The 8,996-nt window shown below is 42.1% G+C and overlaps 1 pseudogene; it reads right to left on the bottom strand.

Annotated features, from left to right (window-relative positions):
- Positions 1–254: 254 nt before the first annotated feature.
- Positions 255–928, bottom strand: LOC112668554 (adenylate kinase 4, mitochondrial-like; annotated as a pseudogene).
- Positions 929–8,996: the final 8,068 nt, after the last annotated feature.

Genomic DNA, 8,996 nt, shown 5'->3' on the forward strand with positions numbered 1-8,996 from the left:
TGTACTTGCTTTCTTGTGAAGGGTGTGAGACGTGCAGAGTCATCTTAGACGCATGTAGGTGACTGCCTTCTTGTAAAAGGCAGAGAACAGCCCCTTCAGGAACTCATCCTCCTCATTTGTTTTTGTTTCAGTTCCCCATTTAAACTAGAAAAGACACTGCAGCAGCCTCCAGTAGCTTCTAACTTGGGCACAGCACCAATACTACACATACAACAGAATGAACAACATTTTCCCGCTTCTTCCACTGGGCGGGCTCACTGTGCTTCTTTGGACTGAATAGGTGTGGTCTTGCTCAAGAAAAACACATGAACATAGGGTGAGATTTTGTTAGTCTCTGTTCCAGAAAGTTGGTGAAGCACTCCTCGGCTCTTATGTGATTCAATGACTGGCTTTGCCACATCCTTGTACTGCCTTAGCCTGGCAGCCACTGCTTCAGGCTAATCATCCTCCTGCTGGACTAATGGCTCACCCATGATGTCATCAATCCCATGTACATAAGGTGGACTGAAATCCAGGGGCTATGCCCTTCCACTAGGAGGGTGAATTCAACATCTGCTGACACAATCTTTGAGTGTTTCAAATGGAATGCTTAAAGTGATCACTAGATCCAGCTCACAGATTTTGTCCAGGGCTTCAGCCTGAACTAATGTCCTAGGAAAACCATCCAGTAGCCAGTGCTGGCCGCACCTATGCTCCAGCTCCGACATCATTAGATGTGTGCTCACATGATCTGGAACAACAAAACCTTCCTTTATGTACTGCTTTGCCATATCACCAACTTTGGTGTTGGCTTTGGTGTTCTCCTGCAAGAAGTGGCTGCTGGAGAGATGCTAGAGGCCAAAGCTCTGAGCGCTCCTGTGGCACATAGGGCCCTGGCCAGAGCTGGGTGGCCCAAGGATGACTGCGTGCGCAGGAATTTGGAAGCCATTGCCTTTGCCAGGCGGGGAAGGGGTGGCCAAACAGGCAACCCAGACGACAGCCTTAGAGAAGCTCCGGGAATTTTGTTGCTTCTGCTTCTGCCTCTGAGACTCTCCACTCGCTCGGGGACTCCCGGTTGCTATAGCTTTGTAATGTTATTCGAAATCAGCCAAGTGTGATACCTCTAGTATTGTTCTTCTTGATCGAGATCGCTTTAGCCATCTGGGGTCTTTTTTGTAGTTCCATGTAAATTTTAGGAGTGTTTTTTTCTAATTCTGTGAAAAATACCATTGGAGTTTTGATAGAGATTGCTTTAAATCTGTAGATTGCTTTGGGTAGTCTGGACATTTTAGCAGTATTAATTCTTCCAATCCATGAACGTGGGTTATCTTTCCATTTATTTGTGTTGTGTTCAATTTCTTTCATTAATGTTTGATAGTTTTCACTGTACAGATCTTTCACCTTCTTTTTTTATTTATTTATGATAGTCACAGAGAGAGAGAGAGAGAGAGAGAGAGGCAGAGACACAGACAGAGGGAGAAGCAGGCTCCATGCACCGGGAGCCAGACGTGGGATTCGATCCCGGGTCTCCAGGATCGCGCTCCGGGCCAAAGGCAGGCGCCAAACCGCTGCGCCACCCAGGGATCCCGATCTTTCACCTTCTTAGTTAAATTTAATCCTAAGTATTTTATCATGCTGATGTGATTGTAAGTGGGATTATTTATTTAATTTATGTTTTGGATAATATGCTGTTTGCGTATAGAAACACAACAGATTTTGTAGTGTTGATTTGGTATCCTGCAACATCACTGAATGCATTTATTAGTTCTAACAGTTTTTGGGATAATTAGGGTGGTCTTTAGGGATAATTTTACTGCTTTTTATATGATTTGGATGCCTATTATTTCTTTTTCTTGTTTACTTGCTCTGGACTTTCAGTAATATGTTGCATAGAAATGGAAGAGTTGGAGAGTGCCTTGCTGGCTCGGCTAAGCCTCTGACTTTGGCCCAGGTCATGATCTCAGGATCCTGGGATTGAGCCCCACATAGGGCTTCACACTCAGTGGGGAGTCTGCTTCTCCCTTTTCCTCTCCCTCTGCCTTTCCCCCTGCTTGTTCATGCTCACTCTCTCTCTCAAATAAATAAGTAAAGTCTTAAAAAATTGTTAAGAGTGGGCATCTTTGTCTTTTTGTTTTGTTTTGTTTCTGATCTTAAGAGGAAAAGTTTTCAACCTTTCACCACTGAGCATGATACTAGCTGTGGGTTTGTCATGGATCACCCTTATTATGTTGAAGTACATTCCTTGTATAAGATAATATGTTGAGATATTTTTTATCATGAAAGGATGTTGAATTTTGCCAAATGATTCTTTTTAGATTTTTATTTTTTTAATAAAATAATTTTTATTGATGTTCAATTTACCAAAATACAAAATAACACCCAGTGCTCATCCCGTCAAGTGTCCCCCTTAGTGCCCGTCACCCACTCACCCCCACCCTCCGCCCTCCTCCCCTTCCACCACCCCCAGTTTATTTCCCAGAGTTAGGAGTCTTTATGTTCTGTCTCCCTTTCTGATATTTCCCACACATTTCTTCTCCCTTCCCCTATATTCCCTTTCACTATTATTTATATTCCCCAAATGAATGAGAACATACACTATTTGTCCTTCTCCGATTGACTTACTTCACTCAGCATAATAACCTCCAGTTCCATCCACGTTGAAGCAAATGGTGGGTATTTGTCGTTTCTAATGGCTGAGGAATATTCCATTGTATACATAGACCACATCTTCTTCATCCATTCATCTGCCGATGGACACCGAGGCTCCTTCCACAGTGTGGCTATTGTGGCCATTGCTGCTAGAAACATCGGGGTGCAGGTGTCTCGGCGTTTCACTGCATCTGTATCTTTGGGGTAAATCCCCAGCAGTGCAATTGCTGGGTCGTAGGGCAGCTCTATCTTTAACTCTTTGAGGAACCTCCACAGAGTTTTCCTGAGTGGCTGCACCAGTTCACTTTCCCACCAACAGTGCAGGAGGCTTCCCCTTTCTCCACATCCTCTCAAACATTTGTGGTTTCCTTCCTTGTTAATTTTCCCCTTCTCCCTGGTGTGAGGTGGGATCTCATTGTGGTTTTGATTTGTATTTCCCCGATGGCAAGTGATGCAGAGCATTTTCTCATGTGCATGTTGGCCATGTCTATGTCTTCCTCTGTGAGATTTCTCTTCATGTCTTTTGCCCATTTCATGATTGGATCGTTTGTTTCTTTGGTGTTGAGTTTAAGAAGTTCTTTATAGATCTTGGAAACTAGCCCTTTATCTGATAGGTCATTTGCAAATATCTTCTCCCATTCTGCAGATTGTCTTTGAGTTTTGTTGACTGTATCCTTTGCTGTGCAAAAGCTTCTTATCTGGATGAAGTCCCAATAGTTCATTTTTGCTTTTGTTTCTTTTGCCTTCGTGGATGTATCTTGCAAGAGGTTACTGTGGCCGAGTTCAAAAAGGGTGTTGCCTGTGTTCTCCTCTAGGATTTTGATGGAATCTTGTCTCACATTTAGATCTTTCATCCATTTTGAGTTTATCTTTGTGTCTGGTGAAAGAGAGTGGTCTAGTTTCATTCTTCTGCATGTGGATGTCCAATTTTCCCAGCACCATTTATTGAAGAGACTGTCTTTCTTCCAATGGATAGTCTTTCCTACTTTATCAAATATTAGTTGGCCATAAAGTTCAGGGTCCACTTCTGGGTTCTCTATTCTGTTCCATTGATCTATGTGTCTGTTTTTGTTCCAGTACCACACTGTCTTGATGACCACAGCTTTGTAGTACAACCTGAAATCTGGCATTGGGATGCCCCCAGCTATGGTTTTCTTTTTTAAAATTCCCCTGGCTATTCGGGGTCTTTTCTGATTCCACACAAATCTTAAAACAATTTGTTCTAACTCGCTGAAGAAAGTCCATGGTATTTTGATAGGGATTGCAGTAAACGTGTACATTGCCCTGGGTAACATTGACATTTTCACAATATTAATTCTGCCAATTCATGAGCATGGAATATTTTTCCATCTCTTTGTGTCTTCCTCAATTTCTTTCAGAAGTGTTCTATAGTTTTTAGGGTATAGATCCTTTACCTCTTTGGTTAGGTTTATTCCTAGGTATCTTATGCTTTTGGGTGCAATTGTAAATGGGATTGACTCCTTAATTTCTCTTTCTTCAGCCTCATTGTTAGTGTATAGAGATGCCATTGATTTCTGGGCATTGATTTTGTATCCTGCCACGCTACCAAATTGCTGTATGAGTTCTATCAATCTTGGGGTGGAGGCTTTTGGGTTTTCTATGTAGAGTATCATGTCATCGGCGAAGAGGGAGAGTTTGACTTCTTCTTTGCCAATTTGAATGCCTTTAATGTTTTTTTGTTGTCTGATTGCTGAGGCTAGGACTTCCAGTACTATGTTGAATAGCAGTGGTGAGAGTGGACATCCCTGTCTTGTCTTGTTCCTGATCTTAGGGGAAAGGCTCCCAGTGCTTCCCCATTGAGAATGATATTTGCCGTGGGCTTTTCGTAGATGGCTTTTAAGATGTCGAGGAAAGTTCCCTCTATCCCTGCACTCTGAAGAGTTTTGATCAGAAATGGATGCTGTATTTTGTCAAATGCTTTCTCTGCATCTAATGAGAGGATCCTATGGTTCTTGTTTTTTCTCTTGCTGATATGATGAATCACATTGATTGTTTTACGAGTGTTGAACCAGCCTTGTGTCCCAGGGATAAATCCTACTTGGTCATGGTGAATAATTTTCTTAATGTGCTGTTGGATCCTATTGGCTAGTATCTTGTTGAGAATTTTTGCATCCATGTTCATCAGGGCTATTGGTCTGTAGTTCTCCTTTTTACCATATGAATTTTAAAAAAGATTTTACTTATTTAATGATGAGAAACAGAGAGAGAGAGAGAGAGAGAGAGAGAAAGAGAGAGAGGAAGAGACACAGGCAGAGGGAGAAACAGGCTCCATGCAGGGAGCCCAATGTGGGACTCGATCCCAGAACCCCAGGATCATGACCTGAGCTGAAGGCAGACGCTCAATCACTGAGCCACCCAGGAGTCACCATATGGATTTTTGAATCAGTTGTACATTTCTGCAAAGAATTCAGCTGGCATTTTGATAAAAATTGCACTGAAGCCTATATTAATTTGGGGCGTATTGCCATCTTAACAGTATTAAGTCCTTCACTTCACGAACATAGGATGTCAATTTATTTAGATCTTATTTACTTCCTTTCAACAGTATTTTGTAGTTTTCAGAGTAAGTTTTTCATTTAATTTGAAAAATTTGCTCATACATTTTTTTGGAGAGCGAGAGAGAGCAGAGGGGAGGGGCAGAGGGAGAGGGAGAGAGAGACTCTTGAGCAGACACCATGCCCAGCACGGAGCCCGATATGGGGCTTGATCTCACAACCCTGAGATCATAAACTTAGCTGAAATCAAGAGTTGGATGCTTAACAAAGTGAGCCACCCAGGTGCCTCAATTGCTCATAAATATTTTAAGGTTTTTGATGGTATGTGAATGGAATAGATTTCCCATATAATTTTCAGATTGTTCATTGCAATTTACTTATTTAATAATTAAATAAATTTAAAAATTTATTTTAATAAATAAATTTATTAACTCATTTATTAGCTTTAATAGTTTTTTAGTGTTTTCCTTAGAATTTTCCACATGCTGAATGAGGTCATCTGCAAATAGAGATAATTTGACATCTTCTTTTCCATTATGGCTGACTTTTATTTTTTTTCCTAGCTTGACTATACGGCTTGGATCCTCCAGTACAATGTTTAATAGAAAACAAGTACTGATATCCTTTGTTTCTGGTCTTAAGGAAAAAGATTTCAGTCATTCAATATTAAGTATGATGTTAGCTGTGAGTTTTTCATACGTGCACTTTATAATGTTGATGAACTTCCTTTCTATTTTTTAAAACATTCTGTTTTAAAGTAATCTCTACGTCTAACATGGGTCATGAACTCATGATCTGGAGATCAGGAGTCACATGCTCCACCGACTTAGTCCACCAGGCACCCCTATTTTTAGGTTAGTGAATATTTTTATCATGAAGGGTGTTGGATTTTGTCAAATGCTTTTCCTGTGTTTATTGAGATCGTCATGTGATTTCTCTCCTCCATTCTATTGATATGTAGTAAATAAAAATATGTCTTGAGGTGAGGACCAACTGAGTATTTGAGGCCCCTTGTTATGAACTAAATTGCGACACCCCCCAAAAAAATATGCTCAAATTCTAACCCCTATTACCTCTGAGTATGACCTTATTTGGAAATAGGGTCTTTGCAGACGTAATCAAGTAAAGGCAAGCTCATGCTGGTGTACAGTGGGCCCTAAATCCAATATGACTGATACCCTTATTAGAGAAGAAGAGGAGCACGTGAGTGGCACAGTTGGTTGAGGGTCTGACTCTTGATTTTGGCTCAGGTTGTGATCTTGGGCTCACAAGATTCAGCCCCATGTCAGGCTCGGCACTCAGTGGAGACTCTGCGTGGGATTCTTTCCCTATGCCCCTCCCCCTACATGCAGTTTCTATCAAATAAATAGATCTTAAAAAAAAAGAAGAGACATAGACACTGACACAGAAAGAGGAATGCCACGTGAAGATGGAGGCAAAGATTGAAGCGATGCATCTATAAGCCAAGGAATGTCAAGGATTGTTGGCAACCATCGGAAACAAGGAGAAAGGCATGAAACAGATCATTTCCTAGAGCTTTCACAGACAGAATGGCCTGCCAACATCTTGATTTTGGTCTTCTGACCTTGTGAAATGTGAGCGAATCAATTTCTATTGTTATAAGACAGTAAGTTTGTTGTACTTTGTCACGGCACCTTAGCAAACTAATATATCCCCCAACTCTCCAATGTTGTCACTTCAGTACCACTTGACCACTTAAAGTTCTGCTGACTTTTCTACCCACTAACAGCAACCATCAGCCTCTATCTGCATTGAGATCTGAAATTTTTCCTGGGGAAAAAGTGGTTGCCGATGAACAGTGTAAAATCATCACTGCTTCTAGGGCTTTCACTTTTGTTTGTTGTGTTTCCAGGGCCTCTCATTTAGCAGGCCTTTGTTTCCCAAGCACAGTGAGACTACAGAAAATGCCTACCACTGCTCAGCTTAGGTCTGTAGCCTCTAACCCTGTGCAGCTTTAGAACTATGCACATGTCTTGGGGGAGAGCAGCCATTGGTTTGAGGACCCGAGAGTCTCATGTTTTTTCTGAACCTTAGCAGTAGGTTTCTGTATGTGTCAAGTTCAGATTCTCAGCATCTATCCTTCAACTAGAGCCAGCATATCCTTTAAGCAAAAACCAGCTGCAGTTCCTCAGCTCATATCTAAATGTTTCTTCCTGTCTTAGTTTGTTCACGCAGCTAAAACAAAAATACCACCGACTGGGTGGCTGATAATCAACAGACGTGTATTTCTCACAGCTCTTGAGGCTCGAAGTCCAAGATCAAGTGCTGGCAGATTCCGTGTCTGGCGAGGGCCTGCTTCCTGGTTCATAGATGACCAACTTCTCATTGTGTTCTCACATGGCAGCTGGGATGAGGGTGTTTCCTGCTGTCTTTTCCATAAGGGCAGTAATCCCTTTCATGAGGGCTCCACCCTTATGACTTAATCATCTCTCAGAGACCTCACCTCTTAATACTATCACACTGCGAGTTAAGGTTCAATATATGGATTCTGGGGGGACCCAAACATTCAGATCATAGCATTCTACTCTGGCTCTTCGAAATTCATGTCCCTCTTTGCACACAGAGTGCATTCATTCTATTGTAGTTGCCCCAAAAATGTTAACCAGTTACAGCAAGAACTCTAAAGTCGAAGGCCAAGTCTTATGTAGATGTCATCTAAATCAGATTGGGTAAGACTCAAAGTATGAGCTGAGGCAAATTCCTCTCCATCTGTGAACCTGTGAAACTATACATGTTGTGTGCTTCCAAAATACAATGGTGGGATAGGCATAAAATAGACCTTTTCATTCTAAATGGGAGAAATAGGAATGAAGAAAAGACTGACAGATCCCAAGTAAGTCCAAAGCTTAATGGGGCAAATTCCAGTAGACCTTAAGGCTCAAGAATAATCTTTAGCTTGATGCTCTGTCTTCCAGGTCCACGGGGATGGCAGTGTCACCGCATAGCTTGGTGGGATGGCCCTGAAACTGCTCTCTGCTGGGGCCCTGAAGCTCTCCTGGGCTCGGATTGCATGCCTGAGGTTGTGCTGGGTAACCTTGTCTTTTAAAACCTAGGTGGAGGGACACCTGAGTGGCTCAGCGGTTGAGCGTATGCCTTTGGCCGAGGGCGTGATCCTGGAGTCCCAGGTTCAAATCCCACATCGGGCTCCCTGCATGGAGCCTGCTTCTCCCTCTGCCTGTGTCTCTGCCTCTATCACTCTGTGTCTCTCTGGAATAAATAAATAAAATCTTTAAAAAATAAAACCTAGGTGGAAGCAGTCAAGCCCCCCAAAGCCCATGTACTCTGGGCTTGTAATGGGAGGGTTAGTCCTGAAGATTTCAGAAGCACCCTTGAGGTCATTCTTCCATTGTCTTAAAGAATAGTGCTTCGCTTATATTGAGATCGCTAATCCATACTCATTTCTGAATCAAATGGTCACTTGGCCACATTCTTAGTGTTGTCATTTTTTGCAATATGGTTAGGCTGAGGATTGTCCAAATTTTTTTTTAAAGATTTTATTTTTTCTTCTTGGGAGACACATGCAGAGAGGCAGAGACATAAGCAGAGGGAGAAGCAGACTCCCTGCAGGGACTCGATCCCAGGACCCTGGGATCATGACCCGAGCTGAAGGCAGATACTCAACCACTGAGCCACCCAGGTGCCCGGATTTTCCCAATCTTTAAGTTATGCTTCCTTATTGATTAAAAATTGTCTTTAAACCACTTCTTTCTTCTCAAGTTTTACTAAGCAATCAGGAGGGACCAAGCTGCCCTTTCAACACTTTGCTTAGAAATTTCTTCAGCTAAATATCCAATTTCATTGCTGGTAAATTCTGTCTTTTACAAAACACTA

This window comes from Canis lupus, chromosome X, assembly GCF_003254725.2.
Source record: "Canis lupus dingo isolate Sandy chromosome X, ASM325472v2, whole genome shotgun sequence".
Lineage (NCBI taxonomy): Eukaryota > Metazoa > Chordata > Mammalia > Carnivora > Canidae > Canis > Canis lupus.